Here is an 18391-nt window from a genome sequence, read left to right as displayed (position 1 = left end):
ATTTGTCGGTTCAATAAATTGAAGTCGTAGCGATCACGTGTTCCGCGCTTTCGATTGTATTAGAACAACTTGGGAAAAAGAGGCTATATGCCAGCTCAAAGCGGTGGAGATATTCCATAAAACACACGTAACCAGTAGGTATTTGCGTAAGGTTAAAATCAGTATCGCCATGCTTTCTTTTCACCCACTCCTCGAAAGGTGATATTAGCTTGTACGTCTGTACTCTCGCTGCTGCATCATTGCATTTTGCTTCTAGATGATCCCTTTACTCCATTACTTAGTTTTTACATTTTATTTATCTTTTTAAGGTAATTTTAAATTATTTTGTATATTTTTTACCTCATTTAATTTTGTTTTGTTATGTTGAATTTTTTATATTTTTCTATTTTGTTTATTTAATAGTTTTATAAGCTATTTTTCTGAAGTTTTATTCAAGAATTAGATTTTTAATTCAGTAATTAAATGCTTGTTGATGAAATATGCCATATACTCCACTAGGAAGTACCGAGTCTTACAGATAAAAATTCATAATCAAAATTAATAAATAAAAGAAATAAATAAGTTTAATATCTCTTCTTTGTTTTTAATATTTACTTTGAGTAATATTATTTCATTTTGTATTTTATTCTTAGCTTTGTTTCCTTTTAATTTAATTTGATATATTTTTTTATTCTTATTATTTTAGTTCAGTTAGCTTAATTTTATTTTATTTTAAATATTTTTTATACATTTATATTATATAATATTGGCGGCCGCCGTAGCCGAATGGGTTGGTGCGTGATTACCATTCGGAATTCACAGAGAGAACGTAGGTTCGAATCTCGGTGAAACACCAAATTAAGAAAAACATTTTTCTAATAGCGGTCGCCCCTCGGCAGGCAATGGCAAACCTCCGAGTGTATTTCTGCCATGAAAAAGCTCCTCATAAAAATATCTGCCATTCGGAGTCGGTTTGAAATTGTAGGCCCCTCCATTTCAGGAACAACATCAAGACGTACACCCCAAATAGGAGGAGGAGCTCGGCTAAACACCCACAAAGAGTGTACGCGCCAATTATATATATATATATATATATATATATATTATATAATGTTTCGTATCTTAAAACTTTTTACTAAAGTTTTCATTTTACAATTTTCGGCACAATTTGGTTCCGTTCTCGAGCTTCGAGCCTAGAGGGCAGCACCCTTACTCTCTACACTCTCTTACATCTATTGTCGGGCCAATGGAAGCACAATATTCTCCAAGTTGAGCGATATTTCCTATTCTCGACCATAAAACAGATTTAAAGCTTGCGCAAAAAATTTCGATAATAATGAATTTATTTTTCGGCAAACTAATGTTTTCTTAAGTATTCTTAAATTTAATTCTCCTATAATAGCATTAAAGTTATCAATTTCTCAGTGCTCCTTTAAGTTCAGGTAAGTTATCGCATTCGATGGGAATGTAAAATTGCAAATTAATTTCACCGAACTTGCCACCTAACCAACACTCTTCGTGCAAGTCAACATGTTACCCGCACCCATGTAATGCGCTAAATATGCGGCAAGCCAAAAGCGATGAGCATTGCACGTGAGCACTGATAAGGCACGCATACGGCAACGCCTATGCAAAACAAAAACAACTACTGCAATGCACAGAAGGGGCTGGAGCAAACAAAAACAAAGCGACTTACACAATTTTAATAATCAGAACAAAAGCAGACGCAGTTAAAGCAAAAACAACAACAACATTAACAAATTTGCGCAAAACTGAAAGTAACAAATTCAATGCGGTGTTGTTTGCCAGCGACTGCAGCAAAAGTAACAACAACAGCAACAGTAATGATAATGAAGTGCACTGCTGCCAGGTTTGCTTTTAATATACAGTCACTACGATTAATATACTTATGTACATACCAGCATGCAAATATGTAGGTGCAATAGCACTCAACTGACACTTGGCCACCGCCACAGCCACAGCCACAGCCACTGCCACTTGCAACGCGGCAACTTCAACAAATTCACTTAATAAAATATAATAAAAATGCAACTCAACAATTTGCATTTGTGACTCCTCTCCGTGCATACTTCCTTCACCAGAAGGCGACATGCCAGTTGTGTTGAGGCCATTACTGCCGTTGTTACTGTTGTTGCTGCTGTTGCTGTTGACTGCCACGTATCGCCATATCGGAGTATCGCATGACGCCAAATGGGGTGCAATATGCAACCGTGGCTATTTAACTGCAATTGTGTTTTATGTGTGGATGTGTTGCACATACAGTCAATGGCATTATCAACGCCACACAAAAGCCCTACGTGGCAGATAAACCACCAGCCATGCCGCACGCCGCATGCAACACAGCCCGGTTGCTAGCGTTGAGGTAGCCAAACCAGGCAGACAATCAGGAGTCCATTGGCAACCTGAAGCCACGGCGAAGGCAGTGAGGATTGGATGATGGTAGGATGTCGGTGGCTGTTGGTAGTCACATTGCGGCAGCACGATTTGCGATTTAATTTATGCGCCGCACAGTGGCAACAGCGACAGCAACGGGTGCGCGTTGCACATAGCAGTTCCAAGGAAAAAGGAGCGCGTAAGCCAGTATGGTGCTGAGGCCGTGCCGGGTCGATTGAACGACCAGCCAACTGAATCAACGTCCACCGGCAGGGTTTTGATAGTAAAAGTGTTGATAGGCGTTGGAAATCGCTTCGACTATTCCCTGGAATCGGCGCAGGCAATCGGTGGGAAAGGATTTTCGTAGACGGAGGTGCTGAGTTGTTAAGCGGTTATGCTGGCAAAGGGAGGTGCAACAGCTCACATGTGTATGTGTATGTGCATGTATACGAAGTACACGGGCACCTTTTGGTGGTTTATGGTAAATGCTGAAATGTGATAAGCACAGCGGCGGGCGAGCGAGCGTGATAAATAGTGCAAAATAATACAAATGGACAGGCGGCAGAAGGACTCAAAACAGGCTGTGTCTGTTGAAAGTTTCTTGTTATTTTATTGATATATACATATAAAGATATGTTCCGCGTTGTATGGATGTGTTCCAAAATATTTCTTTTTGTTTTTCATGCTATGCCGTAGTGAAATTTTTTTCAAAGCGAGGAGATATCGGTTAAAAGTTTTATTTAAAAAATTAAAATATTTATTTGGCTTTAAATAAAATATTATATTTCACATCTACAACCAATAACACTAGTCTACAAGGAAAAGTATCCGAAATAATTTAAACTAATATCTGCTTCTCTGTCCATGCAAAATTCGGATTGATAACTAAAATTAATTTATTAGTTTGAGTTTTTACGATAATCGTATCTTTCGTGTTTAATGGAACTAGGCCGACAAAATTTAACCAACATTCAGACCCAGAAACCAGACTATATATTTCCGAAGGTTTATGATGCGCTGAATCCAAATCTGGCCTCAGAATTGCTCTATCAGCTCTGGTTTTCGAGATATCCTAACCTAAAAGTGCAAAAAACACCATTTTTGCCCATATTTGAGGTTATGCGATATCTCTGCCAAAAAAAATGATATTTGAGCAAACAAAGCGCCATTTGAAAAAAGAAGGATTGTATTTAAAGATGCCATCCTTTAATTTTGGTGAAAGAAAACATCTGCAAGGCTACATAACCTCAAATATGGGCAAAAATGGGGTTAATTTCCAAATCAATAATTTTTCATATATAATTTAATCACTACAACTCATAATCCAAGGATCTACGAAAATATTACGAATTATTGCCATTTTCAAGTTATACGATGCAACCAATTGATAATAGGAGTTATACAGCACTTTGGCCAACCAAAACAAAAAGCAAAAGTGACGGTTAAAATCTATTTGCGATTTTTTACTATTTCGCCAATTAGGAGATATGAAGCATTTTTGACAGACATGAACGATCAGAAAAAATTAACGAAGCCTTGTGCTAAATTACGAAAATTTTGTACGAGTTATCCACGAAACCCAACTCTGTTACGAATTATCGGGATTTTCCTCTTACGAGCTTGTGAGTTAATAGGACTATGAATAAGTTCGTGCGGTTTTTTTTTCGAAATTTGAAACTTTATTGACGTAAAATGGTTACAAATTTAATATTCAAAGTATTGTCCATCGCTTACTACTACTTTTTCCCATCTTTCTGGCAATTCACGGATTCCCTTTGTGAAAAATTCGGTCGGTTTTGCCGCAATCCACGAATCGATCCATTTTTTGACTTCATCGTAATTACGGAAGTGCTGGTCAGCCAGGCCATGTTGCATCGATCGGAAGAGATAGTAATCGGATGGCGCAAGGTCTGGACTATACGGCGGGTGGGGTAGGACATCCCATTTGAGCGTTTCTAAGTATGTTTTGACCACTTGTGCAACATGTGGCCGAGCATTGTCATGTTGCAAAATAACTTTGTCGTGTCTATCGGCGTATTGCGGCCGTTTTTCTCGCAGTGCTCGGCTCAAACGCATCAATTGTCGTCGGTAGACATCCCCCGTAATCGTTTCATTCGGTTTCAGTAGCTCATAATACACAACACCCAGCTGGTCCCACCAGATACACAGCATAACCTTCAGGCCATGAATATTCTGCGCCGACGTCGATGTTGAAGCATGGCCAGGGTATCCATACGTTGCCCGACGTTTTGGATTGTCGTAATGGACCCACTTTTCATCGCCAGTCACAATTCGATGCAAAAAACCCTTTCTTTTGTGCCGTTGAAGCAGTTGTTCGCATGCCATAAAACGGCGTTCAACGTCTCTTGGCTTCAATTCATACGGCACCCAATGGCCTACCTTTCGGATCATTCCCATGGCTTTTAAACGTTTGGAAATGGTTGATTGATCAACTTCCAAAGTTTTTACAACCTCTTCTTGCGTTTGAGCCGGATCTTGATCGAGCAATTCCTCCAATTCGGTATCCATGAACTTTGGCGGCGCACCCTCGCGTTCTTCGTCTTCCAAGCCAAAATCACCACTTTTAAAGCGTGCAAACCACTTCTGGCACGTTCGCTCAGCTAGAGCATGCTCACCATAAACTTCCACCAAGATACGATGACTTTCGGCTGCTTTTTTCTTCATATTAAAATAATGAAGAAGAATTCCCCGCAAAAACACATTATTTGGCACGAAATTCGACATTTTCAAGTGTGGTAAAAATATTGTTGTTTACGCTTCAAATAAAAAACTTATACTGACGTTTGTGCCTTACGACAGTAGCTCTCCAATGAATGTTTGGAAACAAAAAAAACCGCACGAACTTATTCATAGTCCTATTTTCTCGGCTTCACTGTACAAAACATCCGCCTTATACCAGAAACAAGAAAGTGTAAAATTGATAATAGAAGGTTTATTGCTCTATGAAAGTGAGAAGGTTTAGTTTCAGATAACAAAAATCATTTGTGGTTTCCTGTGGTTTCGTCGCCCACAAAGAACTTGTGAAGCGAAGTAAGCAAACCCCCATTAGTATTGAAATTAAGGAAAGAAAGTGGAGACGGCTGGGACACATCTTCCAGAAACCCGAATGTTCTCTTAGTAGATTGGCACCAAAGTGAATAATCAAGGCTTACGCGGCCGATAAAGACCCAAAGGTTCTTTGCGTAGATCTATTCAATCTAAATTCCAATCAGTTGACAGCTTTCTATCATGGAACCAGCTGAAGGCTGGAAATCTTTTATTGTAGAACTATTCGCCCTCGATACGGCGTAAAAGCAATAAATAATGAAATGGGAATAACTGGATTGTTAACTAGTTAAGATGCGACCAAAATGAAATTAAGATAATGAAATGATCCTGGGAATAACATGGGGTCTCTCTTCTGCTATAATGTATAATATTACTATACGGTGTTCTGGTGTGGTGGACTGCTCTAAAAAAACCAATTAGGAGCTAAAAAAACCGAAATATAAAAAACCTATGGAAAGTATTCAACGCCTTGGTGCATTCTGCCCCACAGGTGCATTGAGAACTACACGAACGGCAGCGCTTGAAATAATACTCAACTTGTCACCGATTGATATTGCGGCGGAATTTCTAGTAGCAAAATCTGCCGTAAAAATCAGCGCGACAGGCGAATTTACCTGTAACACATTCCGATATAGCAGGATCCAGACGGTCCAACAGTCTTTGATGTGGGTAAGGTTGCGGAAATAGCATTCGCAAAGACATCAAGCAACACCAAAATAAATATATAAGTTGACAGCCAAGCGGCGACAAAAGCAATAAACTCATATGAAATTTCATCTAAAAATCTTCTAAAAATGGTAAGCCATAGAGAGACTAGCCGCAGACAGACGATTGCGCATCTATTGCGTACCCGGACATAAGGGCATTCTATGAAAGCAAATTGTAGATGAGATTGCCAAGAGCGCTGTTTACATACCATTTGAACCAGAAAACGACATACTGAGACCTTTAAATACGGTATACAAAGGCATCGCTGTGGACATGAAAAGACGGATAGACAGGAGGTGGAACAACCTAGCCTCTTGCAGAACCGCGAAAATCATGTGTAAATAGAATGCAGATAAATACGTCAGATTCGTACTAGCTCTGTCTAGAAAAGAAAGCAGAACTATCGTAGGTATACTGACAGGCCACAATTTGTTAGCGGCACACGCATACATGATGGGAATTACAAACAACGATAGTTGCAGATTTTGAACTGGGAGAGAGGAAAACGCTGGAACACTTTCTATGTTCCTGCCCTGCGTTAACTAGAATCAGATTAAAATGCTTAGGAGCTCTACAGTATGAGAAGTTACAATGCCTTTCGGCGTTAGAGCTTCAGAGTTTATTTAGATTCGCAAAAGACGCAGACGTATTACTAGATGTCTACTACAAAGAAATGTAAAGGCCTAACCCCATCTGGTAACACTAAGGACCAATAGGTCTATGTGATGGCTTTTAGCCAGCCAGGTCAATCTAACCTAACCTATAATCTATTATATAATCACCATAACGCTATTCTACCGATTGTGATTGTTCAAAATATCGATTTAGCGGCACACCGGGAAGCTTGTAATCCTTGAGAGCCCGTCCCCATGGATAGAGGATAAGGAAAATCCTCTAGCCCTGCTAGATGGAAGGAGTAAAATAAAATAGCTCCCACGGACCAACAATCTAGACCAGACAAGGCAAAAACAAATCGTCTCAGGCCAGACCAGCAATATACCTGACGATATTTACCGTGAATACGTATATATGCCCCTCGGCAGGCAATGGCAAGTCTCCAAGTGTATTTCATAATAAAATTTTTATTTTCATAAAAAAATAATATCTGCCGTTCGGAGTCGGCTTGAAACTGTAGGTCCCTCCATTTGTGGAACAACATAAAGACGCGCGCCACAAACAGGAGGAGGAGATCGGCCAAACACTCAAAAAGGGGGTACGCGCCAATTATATAGATTTATAATATATATACTCGTATTATATATTCCCCGAAAAAATTTGAACAAACCAAACAAAATCATTCTATGCGGTTTTCTGGATCTTTTTGATAACGTTCGTAAAATATGAGATTTTCATTAAAGATCTTATCTGACCTTAACTTATCAGATCTTATAACCATCAGAAATTCCCGCTTTTATCTTTTCTGCTCTTAGTTTTGGAAACTTTTTTGATAGCAAAAGGAAACAATTTCCGTTTTTCTCAAGACCTTTTACAAATTGTTTTAAAAGCTCTGGTGGTATGTGTAACGGGGGTAAAATTATACGATCCCTTGATACTAAAAGTGGGTTTAACACGTTCTATTGACTAGCGCTCCCCGAGTAGGCCAATCTTTAATAATCCAATGCTATGTTTTAGCTCTACACAAGTCCCACAAGTGAAAAAAACAGGGATACTTTGTGTAACCACCTAGTTGGCCTAAAAGGCCGTTTACCATTTTTGAATCGACACTTATGAGCCAGTAATTTTCCACATATTTAATTTTATATAAAACCAGGGAAAAGTGCGGTAATAAGAAATTTTAGTTTCCTTTGTTACTAAGCTTCTTTCTTATAGCCTTGAAGCAAAAGTTCAGAAACAGATTTTGATTTTCACATTCAAGGTCACTACCGTACAGTCAGTATTCGCCTTTAAATGCATAGGCTCCTCCTGTGATGGACCAGCTTCAGGTTCAAGTGATATCTTAGGGCTTAAATCACGTCTACATGCCGATCGTATGCAAGGATATTCCCATTTGGCTCAATTTTTTCGGTTAATGCCAGTTATGTTAACCAAACAAAAATAACAGTCGTCGAGGCGGTTCAGGGGTTCTTTCCAGACTAAAGCAGTTTCGTACCTAAATCTATTCATTTTTTTATATGTCTACAAAAGTAGAAACTCAGCGCATATTTTGCATGGGTGACCAAAGTAATTTTTGTAACCCTCAGTTACGAATGGTGTACCATATAAATGGTATTCCTTAAACCTATACTCTCCGCAAATGAAAAAAAAAAATTGATTCGGATCATTTACACAAACTCAACACAAGCGATAACTTAAGCCCTGGGTAAAAGAACAAGATAACTTGGAAGCAAACATAGGTCCATTAAACCATGGTTCTGCGAAGAAGAGTTCAATTACTTGGGAGCAAAGAACACATTCTCAAAAATCTTGGTAGATGAAGTTCGAAGACAGTGCCAAAAAGCAGCCTCATATGACGAAACAAAGTAGTGAGCAGAAAAAGCAAAGTAAGGGTTTATAAAACGATGACGTATGCTATTGAGACAGGCTCAGATATAGCAGCTACAGAAGTATCGAAATGCGAACTCTTAGAACTATAACCGGTCATACTTTATGCATCCTGTGAGGAATGAAAGCATAAGAGAAATTTGCGATATACTCGATATAGTAAAATGGAGCCGCAAAAGAAGACGACATTGGAAGCAACATGTCCTCAGATTGACAGACGACCGCTTGATTGTGATGATTAGCAAGACTATCAAAGAGATGGAAAGAGTGCTGGAGTGCAGCATGGTTAGCAATTATGGAACGCATTCTTGGCATCCACGTCAAACCAAAAAAAAGGGCCAATAATACTTAGAAAAGTAAACGTGTGAAAAGGTTGTGCCTTCAGGCTTAAATAAATGAAGAAGCAACAAAGGTACAAAAATGTTACATGAACAACGTTCTACGGCTGCAAATTCTACCTTATCTTACGTAGATACTCGTATATCAGATCAAGCACTGTCTCTACAGCAGCATTCTTCACAAATCGATGGCGAATGTTCTATGCGGTTGCAACAATAATTACATTATTTGAACTACACAGACGCTAAAATGTTTCAATTGGAGCCTGCTGATCATTGAGCAATTAGATATAATTATCCTGAATGACTTTGAAGACACGCTTGAAAGTTTAAAATCAATTTTTTATCTCCAATTATGACCACAAATTGCTTAAAATTTCCAATTGCTTTGCAATAAATAGACAAATGCAAATATTTGTGCAAAAATAAGGACTGACATGTGCGGCGTGATCAATATCAGATGTACATTAGCGAATATTCAGTAGGAAAATAAATATACAATTTACACACCTATTAAGACTTAATACACTTTGTTATTGCATTTTAAGATTGGTAACTTAATCAAAACTGGATTGAGCCGGTTGCAACCTGCCAAATTCAATTAGAACATCCAGCAAATGGCGTATGAAAAGTGGAATTGCAAAAATATATTCAATAAAAAATGTAAGAAAAAACTCCAATAAAAATTGGAACCACTTAGAGAGCGTGATGGAAGAAATATTCAATTACCATCTAACAGATGTGTGTTAATTTGTAGTGGCCTCACAATAAGTAATATGTAGCTTCTCCTTTTGTTAATGTAGAGCTAAAGTCTATACCTATACTAAAAAATGTAATTGCTAAGCATAGTAAATTTAAGTTATTACAGTTTGTTGATTGCCTAAAAATTAAACTAAGCATTTAATTACATTTACACTCACATACAAATACAGTTGCAGTAAAAATATTGGCAGTAGACCTTGAATAAAGCTAACCCGGCTCTTATGAGGGGTGATATCGACTCGTCAACAACGACCCATGAACCAAATTTAGTTCACATATTATACTTTAAGGTTACGCCTGTTACCTGATAATGGTCAAAACAAATCGAATCTTAGAGAGTCTGACAACAACACATCTTATCTATTACATTTCCTCAATTTCTTTGTGTAAGAACCAGTGGACCTCAAATTCTTATAGTACCCAATACCACCTTGATAAAGAAAGTTCCTGGAGCAATCGCCAGTCGACGCTCTAAGTCAGCTGATTTGAGTTCTACTTTTTTAGGTTACCACATCTGTAATTAACATTCTCCCACAAAATTTGATCGCCTTTGTTTAACATTCGCGTTATAGTAAATATACCTCTACGTGATTTCGATTTTAAAATGGATTTGACAGTTTTTAAAATGGATTTGACTTTGCAACAACGAGCTGGTATCAAATTTTGCGTTAAAGATAAATTCAATGTTGCGAACACCTTCGAAATATTAGAAATCTGTTTCGGTAATGATACTTAAAAAAAAACAGTCGTTTACGAGTAGTATAAATGTTTCAGAAGAGATCGTGAGTCCATAGAGAATGGCGAATATAGTGGCAGGCCAGCGAAATCAAAAACTAACGAAAATATCAGTAAAGGCAAAGAAAAGTTGATCAGCAATCGCAAATTAACTATCACACAGGTTGCAGCAGATTTGAACATTGCTTATGAACCCGTTTAAGATATTGCCGTTAATGATTTGGGTTCGCGCCGTTTTGCGACAAAGTTGGTCCCTAAGAAACTGAGGTTCATTAAAAAAAGGGACCGCATTGATATCGCTAATTAACATACATGATTTAAAATGCTGAATCCAACCCAAATTTCATTATATGCATCACTACTGGAGACGAGACTTGGAAGAAGTGGGGTTTTATAGGTTACAACGGTATTGGAATTTTTGGACGAATTTTTGCCAGAAGGTCAGACAGTTAATAAAGACAGGGATTATTATGTGCGTGTGATGAGACGTTTACGTGAAGCAATTAGCCAAAAAAGAAAGGATTTATGGGAAAACAAATCGCGGATTTTGTACTAAGGTAATGTACCGTCGCGCAGTGCCATAATTACTCGTGAATTTTTGACCGAGAACGAAACGAATACCATCCAACAGCCATCGAATTAACCTGATATGGCTTCCTATTATTTTTTTCTGCTTATTCGAATCGAGAAACCACTACGGGAAGGGAGTGTAAACAGGGCTCTGGTGGCTATACCGAAAATAGATTTCCTGAAATTTTTCCAATGTTACAAACTGACGACAAATAACAGACGGTCGAGTCATGCGCTCACGACGGCATAAGACGCTATAATATTATTGCAACATCTTGTTTGCTGCAGATGCAAAATAAACTTCGATAGCGTAGAACATCACTACGCCCATGAGAGAGGAACCTGAGAGCATGCCACACATACCACTGATACCACTGGTATGACGGCATTGAGACATTAGAAGACGAGCGTTTAGCATGAAGCCGGCTACAAATATGGTGGACCCAGACGTTGGTGAATAGTATTGGTCGTTCTGGGCCTTTCCGAAGTAATGCAAGGTAGTTCCGGGAAGGGATTCTCCCCAGAAGAAAATGTCAAATATGATTCACGTCCGACATTTGAAAAAATAATAACATCTTCCGATAAGGTGCTTAATTTTGCGGCGCCTTGTATACATTAAAAATACTCGAGTTAAAATTTAATTGAAAAAAAAAAAAAATCTTTTTGAACTTTATTTCAGACTGAACTTAATTCGAGCTTTTACAATATTTTAACTCAATTAGCTTGGGCTTGATGACATGAATTACATTTCCTGTCTATGGGAATTTCGCGCCTTGAGAATTTTCATTTAATCATTCACAACTTTCTTATTTATCAATTGACTCTCTTCGTTAGTAGCTAAAAGAGCAAGCCGTAACATAAATTTGTCATTTTTCTATTTTAATTTTTTTCCTGTTAAAGTTTATAATTATTATTTCTTCATAAACAACAAAAAAAAACTGAAACCATTAGACTGAATAAATTGCAAAATCTGTAAAAAATTTAACTCGATTTTAGGAATCAGCGAGCGACTCTACATAAGAATTGGATAGTGGCTCCGGTACGCAAAAAAATAATTAAATTTTGTAAACCAGAATAATTTGACTTTCACGGGGTACTTGAGGTATACAATCCCATGAATTTCAATATGCTTATAGGCACTACTGTTTTCTTGAACGCAACTGTGTGTTTACTTTTCGCCCGCCAATGCGATATTCAACACATTTACGCACGCCAACATTGATATGCAAATAATTTTATTTTCGAACACTCGACAATTGAAGGTTATGAATTTTGGGCTACAAATAACTTTACTGACATACAGTATCCGTAACGCGCGATAAAGAAATATAGAAAGTCTTAGCTTCGACTAACAATAAAAATGAATATTGGGTGTATATTAAAAAAATTTAGTTTATGGGTTTCTATGTTATGGAAGTATTTTTTAAGGGTATATATGTATATACAGGGTTGGCCATATTAAACTGACCCATGTGATTATTAAAAAAATATGGAAAAAGAAACATTTTTTTGTGTTTCATTGTGAAAAACATTTAATTTAGTTCAAGGAGATTCGTTTACATCACTTTTTGAATATGATGTCGCGCAAGTGGTCGCCCTTAGCTCGTATAGCGTAATGTGCCCGTTTTTCGGCGTTTTCCATAGTTTTGGCCAGCGTCTCGGCCGATATGGCGGCTATTTCCCGTCGGATATTGGCCTTAAGTGCGCCTAGTGTCTTTGGCTTGTTGACGTAAACCTTAGATTTCAAATTACAGTAAAAAGTTATAGGGTTACTCAATGGGTCAGTTTAATATGGCCAACCCTGTATAACTTTTTGTTTTGAAATGGTTATTGTATTATTTTTACTTTGACACATCTTCCCTTCAGCGCTCCGACGAGCTCACTGGCCACGGCAGCGTCCCCAAATTCACTTTATTGAGCTGTTTAATTCTTGCTTAGATTGAATGCCGGAAAAAAAACCAAGCAGGAGGTTGAGTGTGTTGATTTAACAAACCAAGAACAAAATAATAAAAAAATCTGAATAACTTCGCAGCCGCTGTAAGAGAATAAGAGCTTCAGCAGGCCTCCGCTCTTGCTCACGGAGCAAGGAAGACTTAGGCTTAGCTCCACAGCAATCTCTCCAACTTTGGGCAAGCGAAAAGTTGGCAATTTTGTGAAAGTCTAACCATAAACTAAATTTTTGGCTCATTAAGAATGTTATTTTAGCTGCCAATGTAAGAAAAAACCATAATTGAAATTCCAAACGCTAAGTGAACCCCCCTCCCTTCTTACTACCTTTCTGCAATAGGCTGAGTCGTAGTTGTTATGTCCTAAATACATGGCTTCGTCACACTAAATTTGCTAGTTTCAAGTCTTCAGAGGCCTAGTGATAATTGTCGAATTTACGTATAAGAAACTCTTTTCGTTCTCAATTCGTCGGGCACATACTGTAGATAGCAATGCACATGCATTTAAAATGAGTACAAATTTGAGCAATTATGCTAATATGCGATTAAATTAAACTAATTTCGACAATATTCCACAACTTCCTAAAAATACAAATATTTTCAATTAGTTCGTTAACAAAGTGATTACATTTAGGCCATTTGGTTACTGAGTGATTTGATGCTGTCGACAGTTGTTAATGGCGGTCATATAATATTTTCGTGAGTTAACTTACCAATTACATATGATGTGTCAATGAAAATCCCATACCTTGTGCGTAGTTATGCCCTAATCAGAAAAAGTAAATTTTAACTTTACATACTATTCACAGACATACATAAGTACATCTTTGCTTTTGTGTACGAAAAATTCGTTATATATAATAGTAGGTGTAAATATGTTGTTTATCACGATCGCATTATATTTAGTAGTCTTGTAAGATCGATCGCAACTGGAGTGTACAGTTGTATGTCTCGTGGTAAAAAATCACATAAATTAGTGCTACTTATTGATTTTGGCCCAGCTGATATTTTAACAGAAAGCTTACAAATCGTTTGGCATACCAAATTCCATAATTTTTTTTTTTTGGCTCATAGTGAGCAGGAGCTTTCTCTAAGTACCCCAAAGCCCTCAATGTGATGTCTCTGCCATCCGACAAGTTGTAGAGAGGTAAGATTTAAAAGAGAAGATTTAAAATATTACAACATACTGAACTTTTACAGCACGACGAGTAAATCAATATTAAGCGTCTTACTCAAGGCAGGCTACCATACAATCACTTCTTAAAGTAGAATAGGAAGACTTAAAATTAGTTTATAGATCTAACTTGGGGCAGGTATTCGGTTTTAGTCTTATTTTTTTTTTTTTGTCCATAGCTCTTTTACAAATATATAGGGTTTTTCAGTAAGAGCGCTTCAACTTTTGAACTTTTTTGAATAAAACACAAACGGTTTGACTTTTTTAACTATTTTTTTTTATTATCGAGTTTGAACATATACATTTAAGTACGAAATTCGATTTCTTTTGCATGACCACCGCGTGCACGTTTTACGAAGTCCAATCGTTGCACCCAATTTTCGACCACTCTTTTGCATAAATCGGCCGAAATTCCAGCAATTTCGCGTTCAATATTGGCTCTGAGCTCACAAATCGTCGCCGGCTTGTTACTGTAGACCAATGACTTCACATAACCCCAAAACGGGACGGCTTGTTAAATGGACCGTAAAATGGCCGTAATGGTCTTAAAGTAGCAGCAACAGAAGGATTATTTTCATAAAAAATTTGCACAATTTGCAATCGTTGCTCAAGTGTGTAGCGTTCCATGATGAAATGTATACTAATGAAGTTTACAAATGACAAGCGAAAAATAAAAAAACATTGCGTCGTTCGCCCTCCCTATCGGAAAAAAGTTGAAGCGCACCTATTAAAAAACCCTATACTTAAAAGACTTTAGCAGTTTTCTTGTTCCTTTTACCTACACATATTTTTCTCCCAGTTCAGCTTGTTTAAAATATTGCCCAGCAATCTAACTTTGCTTGCCAGCCAAGCCGCTATTAAAGCAATTATGGCTCCTTGGTCTATTTCGAAATGTAGTCAACAATGCAGATCGATCCAAAATGGATGAACACTGCGAAACGGGCAGATTACTATTTACTGCATACCAGGATCCAAAGGAATGGAAGAAAGCGAGACAGCCGATGAGCACGACACAAATACACCCATCACTCTCTTTTCTGAGAACGGCACCAAATGAGGAACTAGCTCTCGAAACGCAGTCCATATAGGAACACACAACCTCGTATAAAACTGCCAAAATTATGCGAAGGACTTGGAATACGAAAACTAAAAATTTATTTTATCCCTCTCTAGAAAAGACCGAAAACTATTGGTTTGGGTACTGGCGGGAGTCTGTCTCCCCCACATCACGCAGTCAAAATGTGATTAGTCCATAGTGGTCCGTGTACCGCATGCAACAAAGCGAATTTTAGGGGTACTTTGGACCACCTACTTTGCCATTGTCCTGCTTTTTGTAAGACTCCACAAATGTACATCGGATCAGCATATTTTTCATCTTTGAGGGATATTGCTGACAAAAGGCTGAACGACTTGCTAAAACTCGAAACTGATAGCACTGGTAACACAATGAACCCAAGAGATCTAAGTGAGGTATTTTTACAGATCAGCCAGCGCTACCTAACCTAACCTAGCTTTGCTTGCGAAGCATAGGCGAACGCCATTTAGTTCTGAAGTTCTGTTACTGATACATTTTTGCATCATAAGATTGTATATCCAATAATTGGACACATCAAATTTCTAGATTTTCGGCACACATGCTGCGTTCTTCAGATTTTCGCTTCGGAAACTAGTTTTTAACTCGAATGCGCCTGTGGAACAAATAGAAAGAGGATGAAGTTTTCTATATGTGTGTCCCGAAATAGAAGAAAAACTAAAAAGAGAGGTAACTCACAAAAGCTGTCACTCTACTTCACTTTTCGGCCGCATGCGTATTGTAAAGTTTTTCAAGCTGAGTGAAGCTACACAGTGTAAAAAAATAATTGGCAGAGAAGGGCTGTCTCATATTATATAAATATTTCTCAAAATGCTCTAAGAGTACTGAATAAAAAAAATTATGCAGGTTATATCCGTTTGGTTTTCGAGTCCGGTAAAAATTATACAGGAATATTTACGCTTTATGTCGGCCGTTGTAGCCGAACGGATTTCTACCTGACTACCTTGGGACTTCGTGACCCTGTTGCCTGATATTGGGCCGCTATTAGAAAAAACTTTTTCATCCATGGAGATTTGAACCTACGCAGTCCCGAATGGTAGTTAGGCACCACCCCATTCGGTTACGGCGGTCGCAACCGTCTATTACTTATATAAAATCAGCCGACAATTTTTAGTTTTAACGATATAGCGAAATAACTGTTTCATATTCCAAAAAAAAAAAATTAGATGGAACAAAAAGTGTATAAATCTAACGGACGTTTAACGGACTGTAACTAATCAAAATAATTGATGTATCAAATTATAAATTACTTATTTCTTTTTTTTCTTTCTTTAATTAATAACTTGTAAACCTTCGTTCATCGTATATCTTTCACTAAATTGAAACATTCTCAATACATTTAGTAAGTTAAAACAAACAAATATTTTTTCGTTTTTCAAAAATATGAAAAATTTGAATTTCCATTGGAAGAAATGGATACATAAGAAAACGATTTTCGTAAAGGACACCAAAAAAAGGTAAAAAAGTGCAACTTTTTTATATTCGTATTTTTTAATATATTTCAAATTTTTTTTTAAATAAGTTTTGAAATGGGCTACACGCCCAAGTATTGGGTTAAAATGTTCCGTAAACTATGCTCCATTAAATTTTATTATAGATCTTGCAGACAATATTAAGGATAAATGTAGTTTTGTGCGAGTTTTTCCAAATAATTTTGATGAACTGAAGGCCAAATTAGGAAAACTTCAATCCGATATAAAGAAACAACGTGACGTTTAGGGTTCAAAACGGCTGGTGGTCCAATATTTTACAGCTCCTCCCCTTTTATATCGCTTGGTAGTCTTTTTTTTGTTCTATTTTGTCGCACTGTGTTTTTGGTAGTTAAAAATTAAAAAAGTAAATAACTTTACGAAAATTTTAATTTCTTAAACGTTGCCATTTTATATAAAAAAATGCCTGTATATCATCCCATTTCTCCCTTACCCTCATAATTTCTCAAAGAGCTGTTAAATTTATGCATTTCTGCTCATTTCTCACGAACTGATCTCCCACCAGCTAAATTTAATCGCCTGCTTAACTATCGATAATTAAAGGATGAAGGTTAATTATTGCTTGGGATGAGGTTAATCATTTCCTTTTAGGCACAGCTATAGCATTGCACTGCTGGAATTGGCAGAGTAGCCGTTAAACTCCTACTAAGCAAAATAATTTAGAAGCCAATGATTAGCTAATGGGGCAGAAGCAGCGACGACGAGAGCATAACGAATGAGTGACACGCGTACGAACAACGGGTGTGGAGGAGGCCACTAATAGGACAAACAATAACAGATAGATGATAGATACTTTTCGCCAGAATATCTGCTGGTATGTACCTACTACATATATACGTACGTGCGTTCAAAGCGGCACGCGCACGCTCCTCAAACGCTAGCTCAGCTCCTCAAGGACTCACAGCAAGTGACATTTACGCGCACACACGCTTTTCAATGGTCAACAGTAGTACCTAGGGGCACTTCGCTATTGAGTGGCTAATCGACTGAAGCGCTAAGTTTATGAGTGTACGAGTATAAGCGTGAGTAATACGAGACGTATGCTATGACTTCCTGGTATTCGAACACAAAGTGATTGTATCTGAAATTTTGTAATGGAAAGAAAAACATGGGGAAATATAAACAAACGATTGTCTCATAACTGCGAGCATAAAACAAACAAAAACAAGTTGACAAATAGACAAAGAAATACCTTACAAATTTAATTGTCTGTCATTTAAGTTATTTGACATTAACATTGACTTCTGTCAGTTTGACATTTAAGGAGAGTATGAATGTTGACGGCGGTGCGTTGAGACGCTGTTGAGCTGTCAAAAGAGATTCTTCGAAACTGTATGTGCATAAATAGATGAGTGAATATACATATGTATATGTACTTATACATATATAAAATAGTACGCGTCCACACGATTTTATGTGCATGTGTATAGATAAAAAAAAATAACAAGATAAAAAAAAAGCAGCAGCAAAATTGTTTGGCTCTTTAATTGCATTATTTTTTCAGGTGCTAATGTGAAATTAATTTAGGGTACGAATACGTCAAAAATATCACGATCTGCAAATATTTCTAATTTTGTTACTGAAAGTTTTAATATTTTTTTTAAATACTGAATCATTATATAAATATGCCA

The sequence above is a fragment of the Anastrepha obliqua genome, chromosome 4, assembly GCF_027943255.1.
Source record: "Anastrepha obliqua isolate idAnaObli1 chromosome 4, idAnaObli1_1.0, whole genome shotgun sequence".
NCBI classification, from domain to species: domain Eukaryota; kingdom Metazoa; phylum Arthropoda; class Insecta; order Diptera; family Tephritidae; genus Anastrepha; species Anastrepha obliqua.
Note: the sequence above shows the minus strand (reverse complement) of the source record.